General features: G+C 46.0%; 1 annotated feature.

Annotated features, from left to right (window-relative positions):
* Window positions 18,567–22,085: an enhancer, noted in NCBI's record as "VISTA enhancer mm745". NCBI's record gives its function as "enhancer in: neural tube[11/12] | hindbrain (rhombencephalon)[11/12] | somite[11/12] | midbrain (mesencephalon)[11/12] | forebrain[11/12] | limb[11/12] | nose[11/12]" and the evidence as "EXISTENCE:transgenic organism evidence [ECO:0001131][PMID:17130149]".

The following is a 23,104-nucleotide window of genomic DNA, read 5'->3' on the forward strand; positions in this document are numbered from 1 at the left end:
GGAGAAGTATTTATTGATAATGCTTATTAAATTCTGTTCTTGTACTGGAGAACACACTGGATGCTATCAGTATGTATTCAAGTGAGATGGCCATAGTGAACATTATAAATGTGCCTCGCTGGCGTGGGAGATCTTTCTGCCCAGTCTTAACCATCTGCCATAGAGAGGGAGATGTTGTGTGTGCAGCACCTTAAGATCCCTCTTGAAGCCAATACTATCTACATGTCCCTGTTGTGAGATCCCAGAAACCTCTCTATTCTGGCTGCTTATATCATTGCTTAGTCTACTACAAAATAAAAAGTACAGAATAGAAATCTCTCTCTCTCTCTCTCTCTCTCTCTCTCTCTCTCTCTCCTTCCCTCCCCCCCCTCCCTCCCTCCCCCCTCCCTCCCTCCCCCCTCCCCCCCTCAGTCACTCTGTCACTCCTTCCCTCCCCTCACATCAGTCTACATTACAATTAAGACCTTATTATTACAACCTTACTATTTGTCTCTTAGTTGCAGATTGCCAGGTTCGCAAGTACAAGCACATGTACCTGGTACACAGTGCACAGCTCCCCACAGCTTCCCACAGCCCCTCCTGCCAGGGCATGCTGATAGAGCTATGGAAACGCTGCAGGAAGCACACACTTTCTAGAACGCTCTACCTTCAGCTCATCACTGAGTAACGAGGGCCTGAGTGGAAAGAGCTCTGGTTCACCCCTTTCCCATTTCCCCCCTGACATCATTTTTGGGGTCACAGGTTGCTTCCTGGGACAGGATGATAGCTTGTCTAAGGAATGACAGGAGAGGGTTAGTGCTTGCTCACAGTTTCTTAGAACAACAGCGTCAGCCTTCTGCACTCAAAGGAAGTTCTGGTTTAGCAGAAAGTATGGCAACTGGGGGTTCCATGTGGGCCTGCTCCTCAGTTATGAGTGAGACATGCTGGGTTGCATCTTGCTGAAGTCCAGTTCATTCATGACCACTAGAGCTGCATGGTCGCGGGGACGTCATGAATGGGGAAGGAATGGCTGTCTACCTATCAAGCTTCCTCTTTGCTATGTGCACGTAGCAAATTTCAAGTTGGGGGACAACTTATAAGGGACACCAGAACACTAAACCAAGACCAGGACCACAGAGGCACAACAATGTGCCGGTGCACAGTGACCTGCATTAAACCAGCCCTGGTTTCCAGACCAAAGGTTCCTTGAGGGACAGAATTACCCACAGTGGAGAGTCATTCAGGGGCTGCACACAGTAGGCTGTACTTACTGGCTTGGTGGAAAATAAGAGAATCAAGGCAGCTTTGAGATGTACTGCTCACACTGTGGGGAATGAAGAGGGCTTGAGTAGGCGATTGGAAGAGGCAGCTATGGATTATTGATGAGGGTGGCTGTAGATGATTGGATGAGGCAGCTCTGGGTGATTGATGAGGGTAGTTCTGGGTTGTTGATGAGGGTGGCTCTGAGTTATTGGATGAGGCAGCTCTGGATTATTGATGAGGGTGTCTCTAAGTGATTGGATGAGGCAGCTCTGGGTTATTGATGAGAGTAGTTCTGGGTGATTGGATGAGAGTGGTTCTTGGTGATTGGATGGGGTAGTTCTTGGTTATTGATGAGGGTGGTTCTAGGTGATTGGATGAGGGTAGTTTTGGGTTATTGATGAGAGTAGTTCTGGGTGATTGATGAGGGTTGTTCTAGGTGATTGGCTGATGGAGGCACTCTAGGAGGTAAGACTGGAAATGCCCCAGCATCTCTATGTCTCCTTTCATTTTTTTCTGTAATGTTTCTCTCTAGTGTCTGATGATAGTGAACATTTTAATATTTTCCATAATAAGAGACATTTTTGTTCATGTGTATAACACAAACTGAGAAAGAAACTGTAACAAAACGAGACTAATGTTATTTAAATTTATGCAGTAATTTTATTTTATCTTCTTAGGGAGAATTCTGAGCAGTTTCATGACAAACCAGGACAATATTGTATTCGAAGAATTCAAATCTTCTAAATGCCTGTCCTTTGGGGTAGAAATTGCGTAAACTCTTTTTTCTTATGGAAGTCTAATAAATAATAATTCACATTAGCCTAAGAATGAAGACTGCTCATGGACACCAAATAAATATTAAATCCAAATATAAACTGCAAGAAAGTCATCAGATAACTAAGTCCTGGGGCACATCTCTGCCAAGAGCAGACAGAAAGGAAGGCATGCAGCCTAGGTGGGGACCCCATGCACCCACATGTGTGATTTGGTCCTTCTCTGTTCTGTACCAAGGAGAAGAGCCCTCTCCCAGCAGGTTTTGTTGAGAGCATTCAGCAACACAGCACAGGACAAAGCTCTGTTTATTCAAAGTGCATGGTTTCTCAGGGATCTGCAGTTTTAATTAATCCCATTAGAATATGAGGCACCTACAAGCATAAACAGGTTTTCCCAGACCTGCTCTAAAACGGAAACGTTCTGTTCACTGAAATGACAAATTGCCTTTGACTCCCCCTGACTTCACGTGTTCCATAAGGCACTTTTCCTCGGGCTGATGCAGTAAGATGTATGACTCCCCACCAAAATGCGACTCAGGGACCCAGGCTCTTCTCGCTCTCAGTATGCAAGCTCCACATATGTAGCATGAAAGAGGACACGGGGGACGGTCCTGTCAGGGATTTATGTGGTCCTCTCTGGAGAATCTGTCCATGATATCTGTTTAGACTCCAGGCTCAGAACACAGTCTGGCTCTCCACTTACTGCCAGAGACCGAAGCCTGAAGAAAGAATCTGGGAAGAATGCATCTAGTCTCTTCCACAATTCAGAAAGAAAATGGCAGAATACTAGAAACCATCTTCCTTTTACTTCCACATAAACCAGATCTGGCTGAAGAAAGCCCATAGAGCCAATGCCCTTCAAGTGGTGCCATGATACCCTTGCACTGAGTCAAGATTTTACCCAGCTGGGTAATGCCCTGTTTACAGTTGGGCTAGCCTTTAAGGCAGCGTTTATGCACCCACAGGATTTCAATATATTGATTAAATGATTAAATTTAGTAGTGTCTGTGATATATATTTAGGAGGATGCTGGGACCCCTGTTGAGGCCAGGAGAAGGACAAGACTGATAGAACCAAGGAGAGAGAAGAAGAGCAAGGGAGGGGGGGTGAGGAGGGTGGAAGGGGGTTGAGGGAGAAGGAGGGTGTCTTAGTCAGGGTTTGTATTCCTGCAAAAACACCATCATGACCAAGAAGCAAGTTGGGGAGGAAAGGGTTTATTCAGCTTAAACTTCCACATTGCTGTTCACCACCAAAGGAAGTCAGGACAGGAACTCACACAGGGCAGGAACTTGGAGGCAGGAGCCGATGCAGAGGCCATGGAGGAATGCTGCTTACTGGCTTGCTTCCCCGGGCTTGCTTCCCCTAGCTTGCTCAGCCTGCTTTCTTATAGAACCCAGGACTACCAACCCATGGAAGGCACCACCCACAACTGGCTGGGCCCTACCCCCTTGATCACTAATTGAGAAAATGTCTTACAGCTGGATCTCTGGAGGTATTTCCTCAACTAAGGCTCTTTTCTCCATAATAACTCCAGCTTGTGTCAAGTTGACACACAAAACCAGCCAGTACAGAGGGAGAGAAGGAGATGGGGGGGTGAGGGGAAGAGGGAGAGGGAGAGAGGCTGGGAGAAGAGGGAAAAAGAGGAAAGGGAGAGAAAGGGGAAAGAGAAAGGGGTAGAGGGAGAGAGAAGGGGAGGGGAAAGGAGGGGGGGAAGGGAGAGGGAAGGGAGAGGGAAGAGAGAGGAGACAGATTTGTCAAGTCCTGACCCTTTATCCCAACCTCCAGCTTCAGAAACTATAAAAAGTTGAGGAAGTCAATATTAGCCAACATAAAGTCTTGGGAATATATTTAAGTACAGAATTGTGAGGTTTTGACCACAGTACCGAGGGTACAAGATTTCAGTCCATCAGCCGAATTGATCCTATTTTCTTTGGACCACACTGTGGTTTGTATTAAAAATCTAAACCAACATGCAAGATTTCTGGAGAATTTTTTCCCTAAGCTTCTTTTGGGCAAAATCTGGGAACAAGACTCCCAATTCACCACATCGTAGTGACCACTGAAGCCAAATGGAGGCTGGCCCCTAGAGCTGGGCATCCCTCTAGGTTGCCACGGACCCCACAGCTGCCCACTGAGGCTCCATGTGGGAAATTTGATATTGATTTCTGGTTACCAGGCAACCACATCACTATTTTTCTTTTCCAACACATGAAATATTTCTCTACAGTGTATCCTTATTAAAATTAAGAAATGGAAACTAGAACTAACAAATCTCATGCGTAACAAAATATAGAAGGTGGCTGTAGCCCTGTAGGGTTGAAGGACACCCTTAAATATTTACTGGGGGTAGGGGTGCCAAATGTGTGCTTGCAGTAGAAAAAAAAAACCCACATAACTTGTGATGGGCTTCTATTATTATCTTGGTCTGGTAGGCCTGTTTTTAAAACTGAGTTATAATGTACAGGTAAATTTTATACACAATAACCGTATAAGTACTGCATTGTACATCCGTTGTCACAACACTGCTTTTATGATGTTTCCATCCCTTCCGGGAACTTCCTCGCATCTGTGTTCTAGTTATCCCTCATCTCTCCACCTCAGCCCCCAGTATCCACTGGTTCCTGATCCTTTTCTACCCAATGTTCACCAGTTCTCAGATTCTGCTGTGAGAGCCACAAAGTGTTCGGAGAATAACAGCATGCAGCCCAGTGTAGGAGTGGACCGGAAGTCCTTTGGCAGCTCGTGGATACAAAAACTGATGCCAGAGAGAAGCTTCCTGCGGGCTACCCCGCAACCCGTGGGGCCGTGGGAGTGCGAGCCTCCTTCTTCCACCGGGTATAATTCCTCCTGTTAGACTGCAGCGCTGCTCCTCGCTCATAGTCGCTGACCACCTGAGTCCCTCCCAAGAAGTCACATGAAGGAAGAGTGAACACGCTGCCCTCCAGCCCCTGGGAGGCAGAGGCAGGTTAAGTTCAAGGCCAGCCTGGTCTTCATAATGAGTTCCAAGCCAACCAGGGATACTTAGAGACTGTCTCCAAAGCGGGGAAGAATTTAAAAAGAGCTACTAAGATTTACCCCTGGATTCTTTGTTTAAAAAAACAAAGCAAAGCAAAGCAAAACAAAACAAACTTAATTCTCTGTCTTTTTACAGTATTCAGCAAAACTTGCAGAAGAACGGACATCACTTGTGAATTGGGTTTAAGGATTGTAATTCGGCGATTGTTTAGCTTAATATGCAATACCAATAAAATGAGTTTGGCAGAGTCAGTGTGGAGAGGACTTAGAAGGGATTTTGTTTGTTTGTTTTTATAATCATTGGAGCTAAAGCCATTGAACCAGCTTGACACAAGAGGCTTAGAGTGCTTGCTTAGTATTTTAACATTGAATGAGCTCAACTATTTAATTTATTACTTAAACAAGGACATCAGGGACAAACTAGGAGCAGTATTGTTTGCTGGTTTTCTATTATTTTGGGGTTTTGTGCACCCCTCCCCCCCATCCTGTGGCTTTGTGTATTTTACCCATTCCTCCAAGGAGTCTCCCCTCCCTCACTCTCCCCCTCCTTTCCTCCCTCCCTGTTTCCTAGCCCTCTCTCCCTCCCTCTTTCCCTCCATTTTTCCCTTTTCCCATCCCTCCCTCCCTCTCTCCTTCCTTTCCTCTCTTTCCCTTCCTTCCCTCTCTCTCCCTTCCTTTCTTTTTCCCTCCCTCTCACTTTCCCTCCCTGTCTCCCTCCCTTCTTCCCTGTCTCCCTTCATCTCCTTCCTCTTTCCCCTTCACCTCTCCCTCACTGCCTTCCCCTCCCTGCCCCCATCCCTGTCCAGCTTCTCTGCTGTGGTCTGTTTGGTCCTTGGTCTCCACTTAGCTCTTACAGAACAGCATCTTCAAAACTCAGGGATCCTTTTCAAAATGCTAGCCTCCACAGCTTCTCTCACAGAGCAGGATCAAGAAAGAGCTGAGGGTTCACAGTGGGCTGGCTGCTTGGCCTATGTGAGCAATCTCTCCATTACTAAACAAATACATATGCTGATTTTTTAAAAGTGCCTTAAAAATATTATATTCTCCAAACAGAGACGAGAGCATTTTAGAACACACAGAAAAGCCATACCACACGGTCTATCTTTTATTTATCCAAGTGGAACTTGCTTATCAGGGGTTCTACACCAGGAAAGCAGAAATGCACTCTAATACTCTGTGAATCCACCCAGAGGATATAATTCACCCTCTTTCAAACCATTGGGGTTTTCCAACTCCAAATGCAAGGATAACACCTTGGACAACCCACAGACTCCTTCTTTGGGGACCCAGTTAGAGAAACCACCACTTTAAAGAGCAGTTTTTCGCTCTTTAAATGTTTGTGTACGCTTAATCTCATCAGATATTTTCCCTTCAAGCCACTGTGATTGAGATCTTGAAAAATGTTTTCAAAATAAGTAAGCACTCTTCCTGGGGGGGTGGGGGGCGAGAATTATCTACCCATTGATTGCGTCCTTGCCCTGCAAAGAGACTGTCCCCCAGCCCCTGGCTTTTCTGCTGCCAGATATTCATTAATTAGTCTGAGGTTTCCTCCGTGTTTCGTTTACAAAGCCACTTAAGCCCACGCACCCATTTAACATATTTATGACCCCAGTTTTCTTTCTGTCCTCTGAGACTGTACCGTGATTGTTCTCTAGACCAGGGACTGCAGAGAGCTTCCCTGCTGAAAAGAGCCAGCATAAAGAAGGAAGTGAATGTGTGCAGGGTTGAATACCTTCAACAAAACGACTGGGTGCAGTTTGGCCCCTGCACCCCCCCTCCCGGGGTCACGTTAATTGAGTGGAGCCTCAACCTCTATGGAGTGTGTGGGAGACTATTAACTCTTAACAGCGCTCCATCTCGGGTTATTTATGTATTACTTAAATGATTAGTTATTGCTACTTGCATTTAATATTCCCCCTGGGGTCCAAGATGGCAGCATCAGGTTACAGAAAATCTACAAGTTATTTTTTAAAACTGTAATTGACATTTTATGGGAGTCATAAAATCTTTCTGAACAAATAACTTACCATTAGTCAGAACCTTGAACAGGAGATCCATACAATTAAGGGCATGGCGAAACAGTGATGTGCCCGTGTGCATTCGAGGCCTGTGCATGCTCAGGAGGGGTGGGTAGGAAGCAGAGGCAGCCCCATAGAGGGGTCTCCTGTCTACAAGGGCCCCTATATAAATCACATTTGAGTCAGAAGGACTTGAGGAAATGAGGGGGACCTGTATCCAATAGATACATGAGTGGTGGCCACCTTCAGTTCCTTGTCTTTTGTTTTTTATTCCTCTCTAGTTATCTGGTGTGTGGAGGCCATCCACCCAAGCCTAGCTGACCCAGCAGAGCACCCAGTTCAATGCTACACCTTGGGCTACGATTCCCAATCACAGGTACAGGGCATGTACCACCAAGAGGTGTGGACCAGTCCACTCCCCCATCCAGCTTGGCTTAATGTTCCTGACAGTGCACCACTTTAGCAGCAAAACCCCACAATTCCCAAGCCATGTCTGATGATGTTCTGTTTCCTAAGATGCCACAGCAGATGTCGCCCGAACCTCCCCAAAATGGAGGTACTTTTCACGTCCATCCTTCTGGGTGTTCCCTGTATCGGAATGAACTACCTCTTGGCCCCATGTCAAATGTCAGATTTACATCTCTGTCAAAGTCATCCACACTCTCTGCAGAGGCAAAAAAGTCCAGCTTCCCTGCCTTGGCACTGGACAATGCTGTGTGGGCTGTTCACTGGTGTCACCGTCCCCCATCTTACCACTCTGTCAATTAAAGGTACTCTCAATCAGCCTCCTGTATGCCCACAGTGTATCTTTAGGGGAATCCAAGACAAGTGCTCCCTTTGCCTGCATTGTTCTTCTTGGCCACACTGACCCTCAGGACTCATCCACCAGCCAACCATGATGGTCCCAAAACCTTGACTTTTCCCTGGTGGCTTTGACTTCAAGTCCCCATCGGGTAGCTAGGAGGTGATTTAAAAAAATTATTATTAAAAATCTATACAGTTTATTCTGATCATGATACCTCTCCCCAGATCTTCTCCAGCTCCTCACCCATCCAACTCAGTGCCCTCTCCCCCCACCTCTGTCTTCAGATAACAAGCGGGCAAAATAAACAATAACAATAATAACTGAAAAGGCACAAGAAACACACGGAAACACAAAAACAAAACCCGCAGAAACACAAAATTGGAAACCATAATATACAAGCAAAAGACCAGTAAGATTAAAACAAACAAACAAACAAAGCAATGAGACAAAAATCTACAAAACACCACTGAGTTCATTTTGTGTTGGTCTTCTATTTCTGGGCATCCTCAAGTGTAGTCTGTAAAACTCCATTGGGGAATAATAACTTTTCTTTAGCAATTGGAGATAGCTTCTTGGTTAGGGATGGGTTGGGAGGCAGTGTCCACCTCTGTTTCTCGACTCTGGGACCTCATCTGGCTTGAATCTGTTGCAGGCTCTGTGCATGCTGCCACAGTTTCTGTGAGTTCATAGACATGCCAGTCTTGCTGTGTTTGGAAGACACTTGTTCCTTGTGTCTTCCACCTCCACTGGCTCTTACACTCTCTCTGCCTTCTCTTTAGCAGAGCTTCCTGAACTCTGAGGGGAGGAAATTGATGGGATACCCCATTCAGGACTGAGTGCTCCAATGTCTTTCTTCCCCCTGCCCCCAGTTCTGGTTTTTCAGCATTAGTTCCCATCTACTGAAGGTAGAGACTTCTCTGATAATGGCAGTCATTTTATTGCCATGTTCCTTCAGCAGAGCAATAGTATTTGGTTTGCTCCTAGGTGTGTGGCCTATATAGTCTCAGGTTCTTGGCCACTTGAGAAGTGCCAGGCATGATTTCCGACTTGCAAAGTGAGCCTTTTAAATTCAACTAGATAGTGGTTGGTTACTCCTGAATTTATGTCACAACAACAATAGTGCATCATGTAGGCAGGTCATCGCTGTAGATTGCTGGGTTTAGAGCTGGGTTGGTGGTTGCCTTTGTAGGAGGTGTTTATAGGAAAGTCACAGTGGCTACAGGTGAGAGAGGAATGCAAACCCTGACCCTGCTAATTTTAGGGATAATTCTGCCACCTCCTGCATGGAGCCCTTTACCCAACTCACCATGGACATTTGGAGGCAAGCAAGTCATACAAAAGAGCATTCAGGAAACGTGTACACCAGGAAAAACGTATGTTGTATGTTTTTCATTGAAAAGGAAGCATGAGAGTTTAGAATTTTCTGGTTGGATCTTTCCAAAATAATAGCAGTTAAGTGGACACCACGGAGAGTTGAGCACACAGAACCAAGCATAGGTGTATTGGCCCGGAAATAAGGACCATGGTGGGGTTACACTACATGAGTCTGATGACATGTGTATAGGGGAAGCCTAAAAGTCACCTCAGACGCCAACTTCTTTCTTTAGCACACACAACAGATGTCTGCTATCATCTCCTGTAAAAAGAAAAGGGTTATGTTGGTTCACAGTCTCACCACAGCAGGGGTCTATGACAGAATAAAACTGCTCACTTTGTGGTTGGGAGGCAGAAGAGAAGAAGCAGAGAAAAGGGTCTCCATTACCATCTTCTATAAAGACAAGTCCTGACTCCCTTAACATTTCCCACCTGGGACCATGCCTTGAATACTTGGGTTTTATAGGGGTCTTCAAGACCCACACTATAGTTGTATGTCATGAAGAAAGGGTGAGGAGGAGGAGGAGGTAACAGGGCTGTTTCACCTCTATTAAATGCCTTTAGACCTGGGCAATGGCCCTATGAATAACACACAAACATGAGGATATTTGTTTGAATCACCAAAAGCCCAAGCAAAACCAGGAATTGTAGTGTACAGTTGTCATCCCTGGGGCTCCTATAAGAGACAGGAGCCTGTCCTAGATTCACTTTTGCTGCTGTGATAAAACACTCCAACTAAAGTAGCTTGGAGAAAAATGTGTATTTTAGCTCATCATCCCAGATTCTAATTCTAGCTCATTGTTTTGGTGGGATGTAAAGGTGGGAGGAACTTGAAGCAGCGTATCATATCACATCTAAACTCAGAAGCAGAAAGAAATGCTTTAATGTATTCATCCTTACAACTCAGCCCACCTTCACCACTCTTAAAACAGTCTAGGACCCAAACCTAGGATAGGTGCCGCCCACAGTGGGCTGGGTCGTCGTCCCTCATCAAATAACATGATCAAGGCAATCCCCACAGATAGGCCCAGCCTGATGAAACATTCCCACACTGACGTTCTCGTCCCAACTGATTTAGGTTGTGTCAAGTTGACAACTGAAACTGTCACAAAGATGGAGACAGAAGAATCTCCAGAAACTCAAGCACCACCTGACTTAGTGTATATCGAGGAAAGGGAGAGTCCGTTTCAAACACAGTAGAAAACAAGGACTGTCTTAGTCAGGGTTCATATTGCTATAATGAAGCACCATGACCAAAGCAGCTTGGGGAGGAAAGGGTTCATTTAGCTTACACGTCCGTATCGCTGCCCATCATCAAAGGGAGTCAGGGCAGGAACTCCTAATCCAATAATGCACTTGGCAATCTAAGACCCTTACCTGTATGTACTATGTACACAGTCCTCTCTTAATAAGAAAACAACTTTCTCCTCTTCTCAACAACCACAAAATATAGACAGTTTGCATTTATACCTATTCCTAACCATATCTGGGTATGGAATATGGGGCACCAATCTGGCCCAAACTGTTTTTGGGTGCATATGCAATTAGGTGAAGCACATCCTCAAATTGAGCTTTTAGGAAGACTTTCCTATTTATCATCTTATGCTTATTCATAATTAGACCTGAATATGATTAAAACAGGTGCATCATGGAAAGGAGACTTTGTAGTGAACAAAAGTCTATAAAGTCTAAATCTATGGGTCAAAATTGAGATCCATCCCAAAACTATGGCTCTAGGAATCAGACTCCTCCTCCTGAACCTATGAAAGGAAGCCCCAACCCTGCTGAAGCCCTTGAGTGCCTGACTCCAGTCACTCTGGACAGCGAGTCTGATCTGGACCATTTCTTTGCTTTGGAATCAAGTTCCTTTGCTATTCTGCAATTGCATTGCTACTGAAGAGCCATGAACCTAGAGACATCTAGCCCTGATCCTGACCCCCTGCAACAAGAGGTCACTTCAGAGAGGGCCCTTCAGTGCCTTGATCTGTGTGTGTGTGTGTGTGTGTGTGTGTGTGTGTGTGTATGTGTGTGTGTGTATGTGTGTGTGTGTGTGTGAGAGAGAGAGAGAGAGAGGGAGAGGGAGACGGAGATGGAGAGAGAGAGTTTGTGCATTTGGGGACCAGAGAGCAAAGGAAAAGGATGCCACTTCCCAAATCAGTCCACATTGTTTCTTCCTAGGTTTTCACCACAGCCAGGAGTGTTCAAAGTCCAGCTGACCAGAGCAGTGGCCTACCACAGGCTCAGAACTTCATGTTCTACCTGTGATTCTGTTCTGGTTATAAACAGATGAGTTTTTGTCTACTTACATACACCAGAGAGTTTTTGCCGTGGGAAGGTTTATGGTCAGTCAGGATCGTATTAAGATGTTCATACCTGCAGGTGTGAAAGCTAGAGGTTAAACTAGGGAAGACCAGCCTCCAAGACTGATGCCTGGATAGTAACAGCCACTGGGTTCTTTGATGAAGGAAATCTGCTAGACAAACAATGAAGAATGAACTTGAAACTTGGGCAGGCAGCATAGGCAGTATATCCCTGCCCTGCAAGTGTGAGTTTGATCCCCAGAGCACACACAGAAGAAGATAGTGGGGGTGGGTTGTGTGTGTGTGTGTGTATGTGTGCTCACTCATGATTCTAGTGCTGAGGAGACAAAGATAGATATATCCTTGGGACTCAATGGCCTTATTGGGAAGTTCCAGGCTTGTGGGAGTCTCAACAAACAAACAACTAGAGGATCCTGAGGCATGGAGCCTAAAGTTATTCTCTGAACTCCCAAAAGCATATAAACACACACACACACACACACACACACACACACACACAAGCACATGCACACACACAGGCACATGCACACATGCACACACACACATGTGCACACAAACACACACGCATGCACTCGTGCACACTCACACATGCATGCATGCATGCACACGCATGCACACAGATCAACTCAAAATACAGTGGAGAGGAAATCCCCTGAAAATATTTTCTGTACATTATTGTATGTAACTACTGTTCTCTTGGCAAACAAAAAACTAGGACACAGCTGCTACTTAGTTTCAAATGTCAGCTTGCCACAATTTAGAACCACTAAGCAGGAGTCCCAGTAGAGACAAGGTCTTGAGCCCCTCAGCTGAAGTGGATAGCTACAGCCTAAAGGTGGGTGGGGACCTGCAGTAGCAGCCCAGGTAACAAAAGAACACAGCGGAAGGAGGGCAGCTTGCCTTTCCCTCACCTGGCCTCCTTCTTGCCTGGTGATTTGCCCTGCTGCTGCCTTCACTGACACTGGGGCCTGCATTTCCAGGCTTTCAGTGTTGGTGGCACAAAGGCATGGAGGTGAGAGCTCATGTCTTGATCTGATCTCACATAGGAGGTGAGAGAGTTAACCCGGGATGGTAGAAGTCCTTTTAAATCTCAAAGCCCACCCCAGGTGACAAGCCTCCTCAAACAAGGCAGACTCCTAACTCTCCCCAGAGGGCCACCAACTGGGGACCAAGTGTTCAAACATATGAGCCTACAGGGACCATCCTCCTTCAAACCACTGTGGAGCCTGTAGCAAGGCACATAGTTCCTGTGGAGGATTCGGGAGGATCCCAGGCTCACTGACAGCAATCTGTTCCTTAGGAACCAAATCCAGTCTGACTTGACCTACCATCAGATGGCACTGCCCCATGGATGAGGATGGCTTTGGTGTCCCAGTGTCTTCCCTGGAGTCCCTAGCTAGCTCTTATAGGTTCTTACACTTCACCACTACCATATTGCTTCCAGAAAACTTTATTGTTGTGGTCTAGAAAGTTTATACTTGCCGGTGTGGATTGACTGAGTGGGACCCCTACCACAAATGCCCAACTCTTACCTTCATGGCAAGCCTCCGGACACACTGAGCTCTTGTGTAGGAACTCGCTGCTCTCAGTTCTTCCACAAGGAACTTACTCTCTAGACACCAGGACCTAATTCAGCGCACGTCACTGAAGAGAGCTGGAGTTTAGTTTTCCTTTATCGCTATGCAGAAACGCACCACCAACACAGTGGTTTATAACGGCAGTCACTGATATTCACGTCGAGTGAGTAGGGATCTTATGAGTCAGTGTGAGGAACAGGCTACATTATTTTTTCTAATTGTATGTTGAACATATTCCACTTTGCCATCATCCCTTTGTCTCCCCTTCCCCTCTGCTTAGTCTCCTCCTTGCAAGGCATGTACACATACACAAAGCTATATTGCTACATAGAATCTAAGGACCACAAATGAGAAGAAACATGGGGTCTTAGTCAGAGTTTCTATTCCCGGACAAAACATCATGAGCAAGAAACAAGTTGGGGAGGAAAGGGTTTATTCAGCTTACACCTCCAAACTGCTGTTCATCACTAAAGGAAGTCAGGATGGGAACTCAAGCAGGTCAGAAAGTAGGAGCTGATGCACAGGCCATGGAGGGATGTTACTTACTGGCTTGCTTCCCCTGGCTTGCTCAGCTTGCTTTCTTATAGAACCCAAGACTACCAGCCCAAGGATGGCACTACCCACAGTGGGCCCTCCCCCCCTTGATCACCAATTAAGAAAATGCCTTATAGCTGGATCTCATGGAGGCATTTCCTCACCTGAAGCTTTTTTCTCCGTGATAACTCCAGCCTGTGTCAAGTTGACACACAAAACCAGCCAGTACACATGGTATCTGTCTTCGGAGACTGGCTGACTTCCCTCAATTTGATGATTTCTAGTTACATCTATTTTTCTCCAAATAACATAACTTAATTCTTCTTAATGTTTGAAAAAATACGTCATGGAGGCTGTAGAGATAACTCAGTAAGCAGAAGCACTGGCTGCTCTTGCAGAGGACCGGGGTTCAGTTCCCAGGACGCACATTGTGGCTCACGATCATCCTAAACTCTTGTTCTAGAGGATCTGATGTCCTCTCCTCACTTCTCAACATGTTCCCAGCTGGCCTCTCTCCTCTCTCTCTCTCTCTCTCTCTCTCTCTCTCTCTCTCTCTCTTCTCTCTCTCTTCTCTCTCTCTCCCTCTCTCCTTCTCTGTCTCCTCTCTTTCTCTGACTCAACTCTCTTCTCAACCCCCCTTCCCAAGCTCCCAGATAAACTCTATCCTATACTAGATTCTTTGTATGGCTGGTACCTCGTGTCGGGGGAGGGATATGTCTTAGCACGGTCCTGCTGAATCACCCTGTCCCATGACCATACTGTGCTCTACAAAACATAGCATTTGTAGTGCACACATAATTCATGGAGACAGCACACACACACACACACACACACACACACACACACACACACACACTAAAATGAAAAAATTTAAAGCTTTTAGAAATCTATTGCATGTATTAACCACATTTTCTCTATCCATTCTTTTGCGGTGGACATGTAGGTTGATCCCTCAGGATGTATATATCCTCTCTCTCTCTGTCTCTCTCTCTCTCTCTCTCTCTCTCTGTGTGTGTGTGTGTGTGTATGTGTGTACATATGAGTTGTTTATTTATTTTATGAGTATACTGTAACCAGGAAAGGGCATCAGATCCCACTACAGATGGTTGTGAGCCACCATGTGGTTTTGGGAATCGAACTTAGTACCTCTGGAAGAGTAGTCAATGCTCTTAACCCCTGAACCATCTCTCCAGGCTAAGACTATATTTTTAATAGAAAATGATACCCATTGCCCCCTTTAAAGGTAATGACAGGGCTATAGGGTGTCTTGGGTTGCACGCTATAGTGATGGAGCTACTCCTTTGCAATGTCAGAGTCAGGGACAGGGAATCTTTATCTTCATTTCTGCTAAGGCTGGTCAGCTTACTGGATTAGGTTTACTAAAGTCCTTCCCTTTCTTCTGGCCAGCTTTGCTCTGTGATGCAATTGACACTTGGGAGTGCTATTTCTTTGCAGTCACAGGTCTCTGCATTGTGGCTTGAGTGTCCCTAAATGCTTATCATGGAAGCTTTTGTCACTAGTGTGGTGACAGAGCCTTGAAGGGGTGGGACCAGATGGGAGGAAATTCAGTCTTCAGGAATAAGATGGGTATGGTTCTTGCTAAACCTTTTTAAATAATGAAAGAGCTAATTACTGTAAAAGAGCAAACCTGGCCCCTGAGTCCCTTGCTTCCTGGCCTGCCATGTGTGGCCATACCTGAATAACAAAAATCTACGTTTTTAAAAAAGTTTCCAGATGTGCTGGGGTGAGGGGTGGCATTTCCTGGTCTGCTTTTGTGGATGTCCTGGCCAACTGCAAAGTCCCCACAAATGGTGGGGGGGGGGGGCACAGCAGGAGGGGGTGGGCTCCTGCTGTTCTCACAGTGGCTACTTCTCTGAGATGGAGATCTGAAACAGATAGTGGATTATGGAGTGACCGCCACTGATCTCAGAAGGGGTCTAACCTCCAACTGTCCTCCAGGAAATGTGGCACCTGAGCTCTGAAAACTGCCTTGGGAGAAGTCTAGGACAGGAAGGCCAACAAGTGACCCAGGAGTCCTTCCCAGGGTCACTTTCTGTCGGTTTCCTTTGCCTTGCTTTACTAGCACTTTGCAAACTGTGTTCATGATAGTGCATACTCCAAGGAAGGCCTTGCTGTGCCGTGAGTGTGTAACTGTGAATGTGATAATGTGTGTTCTAGTGAGGAAGACCTGGCTGTGCTGTGAGTCTTCCCCGCTACGTTCAGGAGTAGTGAGTGAAGCCATTGTAAGAGGCTGTGTCTCGAGGAGGGATGGACTGAGGAAGGGGTCAGGCCTGGGCTCTAAGGAGGGACCTTCACAGAGGGACTCCGCCTTTGAGCTCTTCTGCAACATGTGGGCAGGAACAGACTGCATGGGACTCTAGCACTCTGAACTGGACCATGGACCTGTGCATTCCCAACACAGTGGAGAGTCAACTGTGTTCTTTATAAACTACTCAGTGTATGGTACTGCGTGATAGCACCACCAACAGATTGCCATAGGCCACTGAAAAAGCTTTTTCATTGTTTACCTTCAATAAACATTATCTGAAGTGAAGTGTTCCATTTTATATAAGCATATATTATTATCAGTAATAAAGTTAATTTCTAAAGCAAATATTTAATATTGATAGCTTATAAAGATGAGTTCTGCTTTATTTTTCTTCTAAAATCGATATGATTCATGTGCTCAGTAGATTATAAATGAACTGTGAAAGGAAAAATGTTATTTATTGATGGTCTTATCAGCCAAGATGATACCATTAGCTACTAAAGATATGAGAACCAATAGAACCCAGGCCAGGCCATTATAATCACCATTATAATCCAGTGCTCTAAACAAGCTGTGGCTCTGAAGGAAAGAAATCAGGAGCTAGAAGAAGCCCACTGCAGAAGGGCCAAAGGCTGAAGAGGGAGCCCACATGGGAGTGCAGAGCATGACTGAGTCAGGGGTCAGTGTCATGTACCTGACCTCTGGATCCAGAGAATCTGTGAAAGCGCCACGCTTCGACATCTGAGGTCTCCATGGTAAGTCTAGAAACTCTGGCTGAAGCAGATAGACTTGACATGCTCTGACTGGCCTCGTCCTCATACCCGATGAGACACACTGCGGTACAAGCAGCTCCCTAGGAAGCTGAGCACAACCCAGCCGTCATTGTCCAAGGTGTCAGGATAAACGCTTAAAGTACAAACGCTGTGTAGCCTTCTATCTCATCTAAATAGTACCCTGACCAAAATGGAATGGTAACCAACTCATGGCTCCCACTGGTCCCTAAGTAAATCTAGCGTTGTGTGGTGCGAGTCGTCGGGAAACCTGGTATAGGAAGTGCGTGCAGGTTAAAGGTGACTTCATGATTTCTTTTATGTAAGATTGGTGTGACATTTAGCCTGCTTGTTCAGTGGCACAGGTCCTGGGGGCACCCCCTTGATTGGTGACATGATTTCTGATGCTGATCATCTGTGACCTCACCTTCCCCAAACCCCCTATCATTGAAGTCTGATGTTTAAATGACTCTATGGTCTCCCAAGCTCGTTGGTGGACTTAAGGATGCTATAAAATGGTTCCATGTCATCATGCTAGGAAAACCTCCTTTCTGGGGTGGAGGGCTGCAGCCTGTGACCCTATTGGAATGTGGTGGATAAATGGAAACATATTGAGTCTCCTTTGTGGCCAGTAGGTTCTCCTGGCACAGGTTATCTACTGAGAACCTGCCCCTCTGCCTTTGCATTCTGATCCCGAAAGAAGTTGTGGTGAAAACTTCGTAAATTTGAGCATAGGAGAATGTGCATACACCACAGAACACATTGTGAATTCAAGAAGTACCGCACACCCCTCTCACCCCTCCTGCCCCTCTCCCATCACCACATGCACAACGATGAAACTGCAGTGTACTGAAGTTTTTATTTGCTGAGACTGTTGAATGTTTCTTAACAGCATGATTGGAATAAACATCAATTTCATTCATGAGAAACACAATGTAGGTTTTGTTTCTTAAAAAACAAAACAAACAAAAAAAAAAAAAACCAAAAAACAAAACTGTGCTTTTATTTCAAGCACAATACCACCTGGGAACCTATATTAATGAAAGACCAATAATGTAAAATACCCAAGTAATTTCATGAATGAAAACGTTCGGAATGGCAATATCAAGAAATGAGGAACATAAGAGCATTCTTGGGAGATTATAATGGATGACTGTAGTGGCATATTATCCTGCCTTATAGCATAAAGCACAAGGGGATTGTATCTGTGAAAGAAAAAAAAAAGCCAGAGATCTATACCCAGAAGTAAATGCCAGGTATTTAGTTCATTCTGACATTACAGTCAAAGAAATCTATACAGGTCCAGAAAGGGAGAGACTACCAAGGCATTTAGATGGTTGCTATCAGACAGACCATAAGGGGAAAGGGACTGTGAATATTTTGTGGTTGATGCTGCAGTGTGGTAATAATAAGGTTGAGATCTTTTAGGGGGAAGCACACAGCCTATCTGTCCTTAGAGCGGCCATAATTACCTAGATGAAGTGATGCTCTTAAGAACATGCCAGACCTGATACAAAAGGCCGTGTGAGCTGTGCCCCTCTTGAGGGCATATCCCTAGTAGGCAGGTCCATAGAGTCAGAAAGAAGACCAGCAGCTGCCAGGAATGGAGTTGGGCAGCCTGGGCAGGAGGACAGCACTTACACAGGCTTTTCATCTTGATGGGTGTCACGGTTACACACTATCGTAAAAGCAATAGACTCTACTGAATTTTGAACTTCAAAAATGATTAGCATTATGTCACATGATGTGTATAGCAATAGCTGCTTGGACCCCACCTCAGTATGTTGACATTTTACTGTGTTAAGTTTCCAGTGAAGAACGATGCTCTGTCAGACAAGTGGGGTGGGGCATTGTCATGGCCGCCTTCTTTGCCACACTGAAAAAGGAGGCCCCGTGAAAGCAGCATCCTGCCAGGACTGCAGCTTGTGTTTGCAGAGTGTCTGTCATCAGTAGTGAACTAGTGGGTACCAGGTATGTGCCTCGCTACACCTTCTGAGCCTACAGCCTTGCTGATGAACCTTAGGGAAAGTCATCACTTTAAATACACTGTGGACCATGTCTGAACATCCCACAAGGGCAGGTGGGAGCTTTGCCTACAGCTTTGACTTTCTTGCAGCATCTCCTTCTGTATGAGAATCCTGAGGCATGGGTCAGCCCTGTTATTTTAGGGGAGGCCACCTCAATGACAGCCCTGAGCTGAGATAAGAGACACCCGTTTGTTTTGTTTTTGTTTGTTTGTTTGTTTTGTTTTGTTTTGTTTTTGAGTGCTTGGAACAACATTTTCAGATGAGCTTTCCTCCATTTTGGAATCTCTGTCTAGACTTTCCCAGCTGGACATCCTTAATCCAGATATTGCAAATCTGAAATGTCCCAGAATTACAGCTGTCATGTTGGATTAGGGATGCTCATCCATGTTTTTATCAAAACCACCAAGGACTGGCTGACTTGATCTGCCTGCTGTCTTTGGATGATCTTTTGACTCAAGCCCAATTTCTCCCACTTACATTCATTGGCGTTCGGGAGATGAAGGGGCCTCCAAACACTGAGAACAGTTCAAAGGTAACTCCATTTAACCAGCTGCTGGTGAGGCCTTGGAAATACAAAAGGCCTCAAAGTGTTAAAGCTCAGGGCCACAGGCACACAAAATGACACAAAGGACAGTCCCAAAGAGAAGACAGGACAGCCAGGGACTCCTCACCTTGGGCTCATTTATCCTGTGCAGAGGTGAAGTGTGCTAGCAAGAAAACAAAATGCTTGCTTTGGCTAAGGGGGTCTTAAAGAAATATGACCCTTCGCTCCATTGGTTGTATCAACTTAAACAAAGAATTTATGGTCTGAGATTTTTCTTTAGGACACTGTGACTAATAATTTTAGGACCGTCAGCCTGTCAGCTCTCTAAAACATCTTTTTTTTTTTTTAAACCTGGGGAATTTGTCTTTGCCAAACTCAAAAAGGGAAATGTATGCACATTAGGATGAGGTTTTCACCTTTTGTTCTTAGAAATATGGAAAATGAGAGTAGATCAAAAGGCCTGGTAATACCCACTTCTCCTTTCAAAGCGTCACTCACTTGGAGGGTCTCACGTTTCCTCAGGGTGTGAAATGCCTTATATCCCCCCACCCCCTCTCTCTCCTTTCTCCACAATGACTACAAGTACAGGAAGGAGAATAAAGCCCTTCCCCACCACCCACAGGCCATCTCCCACCCCTGGCAGCTCTCCTGGCTCTGACCTCCCTGCTGCCCCTAAGGGCTTGGTGTCTGTCTAGCCAGACCCCGCTGGGTGCTTGAGAAGCCCAGAGCCTCCCCTCTGTGGTGGAGTCTTCCTCCACAGTGCCCCCCCCCCCCTCCACTGTCCTCCTGCGTCCTCCTCCAGCAGGGTCATGTGGCCCAGGCGCACCAGGGCCTTCCCAGCTTGCATCCCGAGACCCCCATTTCTATGCACCCTGGAAAGGGTGATTAATTTAAACTGAGTGGAGTCTGTTTCTTTAAGACAAGCTCATAAATCGTGAAAGATCACCACTTCTTTTCAAAAGCCTCTCTGCGGTCTGAGTCTCCCTTCTGGGTCACTAAAGTCATTGAAGCTTTAACGGCGTGCCATGGCAGATTACACGATACAGCCGTCCCAGCACCGTGAAAATTAAGTTATGCCCCGTGTCAGCAAGGGGCTTTGCCCCTTTCTTTTCCCTCCCCTCCCCCACAGGCTCCTTTCTGCTGCGTTCCTTCCCACCCCGCGCGCTCTCCCTCCACCGGCAGCCCTGCTCTCTCCCTCTCTCCCTTCCTCCCTCTTTCTCTTCTCTCACCCTCCTTCTTTCTCCCTCTCTTTCCTTCCTGAGCTGCCTTCTCGATGGTCCTGTCTGCCCTTTCGCAGTCCCGCTGGGAAGTGCACATCCCAGAAGAGGCAGAAGTTGGCCCACAGGCGGCTGTGCTTTGAGCTTCAGCTATTGAGATCTAGTAAATGGAGCTGATGGGCTTGGCTTTCAGAGCAGAGCCAGCAAAATGGTGCCTTTTGTTCTCACCCCCCCCCCCACACACACACACACATGCACACATGCACACATCCCAGCTTCCTTCTCTCCCTCTTCTACCTCCTCCTCTTCACCCTCCCTCCCAGATCTGACCTAAACCCTCCAAATCAACTCATTGGCCCAGAAGCAGGCAGTATCCTCCTGAGGTTGCAAAGGATGGCCACTAGCCACTCCCCCAGCTCCCCCTGTGTTCTATGCAAAGCCCAGGGTGTGCTTAGTGGAGACTTCACTCCTTCCCCAGGTCGGAAGCAGTGGACAAGCAAGAATACCCCTCAAAAGTACCTGTGCCTATGGAAGCGAGGGCTTGTGGGGAGAGGGAGTCCCCAACAAACCACTACCATGTCACCAGTACCCCAACATGCGTAGCAGGTAGCAACACACATACACAGTCTCTTAATAATTCCTGATGGTCCAATAGCACCCAGCAAACCATCAGAGAGAAAAACATGATTTAAATAGGCCTCTCTGCTTTTTCTTTTATGATTTATTTTTGCTATTTTAAATTATGTGTGTGTGTCTGTGTGTGTGTGGGGGGGGGGAGTGGATATGTGCACAGGTGTGAGTGTGGACGCATCAGGACAGTGTAAGTGCCAGCAGAGGTCAGAGGCATCACATTGCCCTGGTTATGTGTGGTTGAGAGCCACCTGATGTGGGTGCTGGAGACTGAACTCTGTGCTCTTGTGCTGAGCCACATCTCCAGCCCTCCAGATGTTCTCCAGATGTTCTTAGCAAAGAATCCTACAAGTCTATCTACTCTACGTCACTTCTTTGACTCTTCTTCTCACCACCCGAACCCCCTAATCATACCCTTCAACCAGTTTTTCCTGTAAAATTAGGTCTGGGAGTAAAATAAATCACTGCACAGAATAGATGCAACTTTCTGGCATGATGTAATAGTCAGAGCACAGCAAACAGAAAGGCTTTGCGGAACCTCACCTAACCAGAACGGGAGAGTGCGTGAGAGGAGGAGTCTCACCCACTAAAGCAATGAAGTCTTTGCCCACAGTCCTCCTCTGTCACTGGTTGTCCCACGAAGCTACCTACTCTGCTCTTCTGAGCTGTGCATGTATCCTGCATGACTACCACAGAGGAGCCCAGACTAGAGAGTGAACACCAGTGGCCTGGGGTAGAGAGGAGGGTCCTGCCACTCTGACTTTCTACTTACACCAAACTGCATGACCCACACCTAGCTCCAGACTGTGCCTTATGACTCTGTTGTCTATTTTTCTACCCATTTCTAGTTCATACCCCAGGACCAGGGAAGCCACATACAGCTGTCTCCTGACGTCCACAGTGGGTTGTTTCCATGATTTCCTGTAGAAGCCCCAGTGTTTTATATAAAGGGACAGAATGTGGGCACATAATCCTCTTATATCCTTCAGCTTGCAGGTTACTTATGTCTAATGTGATGTGTTTATGCACCTGTTTACACTGATTAGGGAATGAGAAGAAGAGGAGAAGGAGAAGAAGAGGAATAGGAGGAGGAGGAAGAGGAAGAAGAAGAAGAAGAAGAAGAAGAAGAAGAAGAAGAAGAAGAAGAAGAAGAAGAAGAAGAAGAGGAAGAAGAAGAAGAAGAGGAAGAAGAAGAAGAAGAAGAAGAAGAAGAAGAAGAAGAAGAAGAAGAAGAAGAAGAAGAAGAAGAAGAAGAAGAAGAAGAAGACCTATACCTGTTTAGTCAGCTTTTAAAATATATTTTCTTTTTTTGGTTGATCAAATCCTCAATGTTGAATCTTCAGATTTGAAAGATGAATTTCTTTGTCCTATCCAAGTATCCCCTGGTCCAAGTATCCCCTGGATTAGAAACACAGTGTAGAATAGTATTTAAGGGTGTGTAGTGCTTTTATTGTGTGAGGCATACCACTGGGAGTTGATAGTAACACGCGGAAGGGGCAGAGCCTGAGAGGATAACACTATTAAGTCATTTATTACAGAGAGCTCACAATTCAACTGGGTGGTATAGCCCAGTGGGAACCATTCACTATGACCCACAGAGACAGAAGGACTCTGGTACTTGGGCCTATGCTCTTGGGGTGTTAGTTGATGTGGCACGAAGCCACAGAAACATTGATTTTAGGCACTGCTTAAAGGAGAGCCACATGTTACCACTGACTCCTGGATGGACACTTCCACAGTGAAGGGGTCAGAGAGAAGCAGGGGAGGTTTGACCAAGGCAACTGAGATCCCTGGGAATCTTGGTTTACTGATGACTTTAGAGGCCTGTGGTTCACCTGATTGGATTACCCAGGGCTTTTCTCATGATGGCAAAGTTAGAGGGCAAGACATGCTCTGTATCTGAGGATGCCACCATGTGCAGGCATCTGCTCGTTTCCTTCTCCTCTCCTGTGAAGTTGCCCTTAGTTAGCTAATAGCTAATAGCTTCT

Source organism: Mus musculus, chromosome 13 (genome assembly GCF_000001635.26).
Source record: "Mus musculus strain C57BL/6J chromosome 13, GRCm38.p6 C57BL/6J".
NCBI lineage: Eukaryota > Metazoa > Chordata > Mammalia > Rodentia > Muridae > Mus > Mus musculus.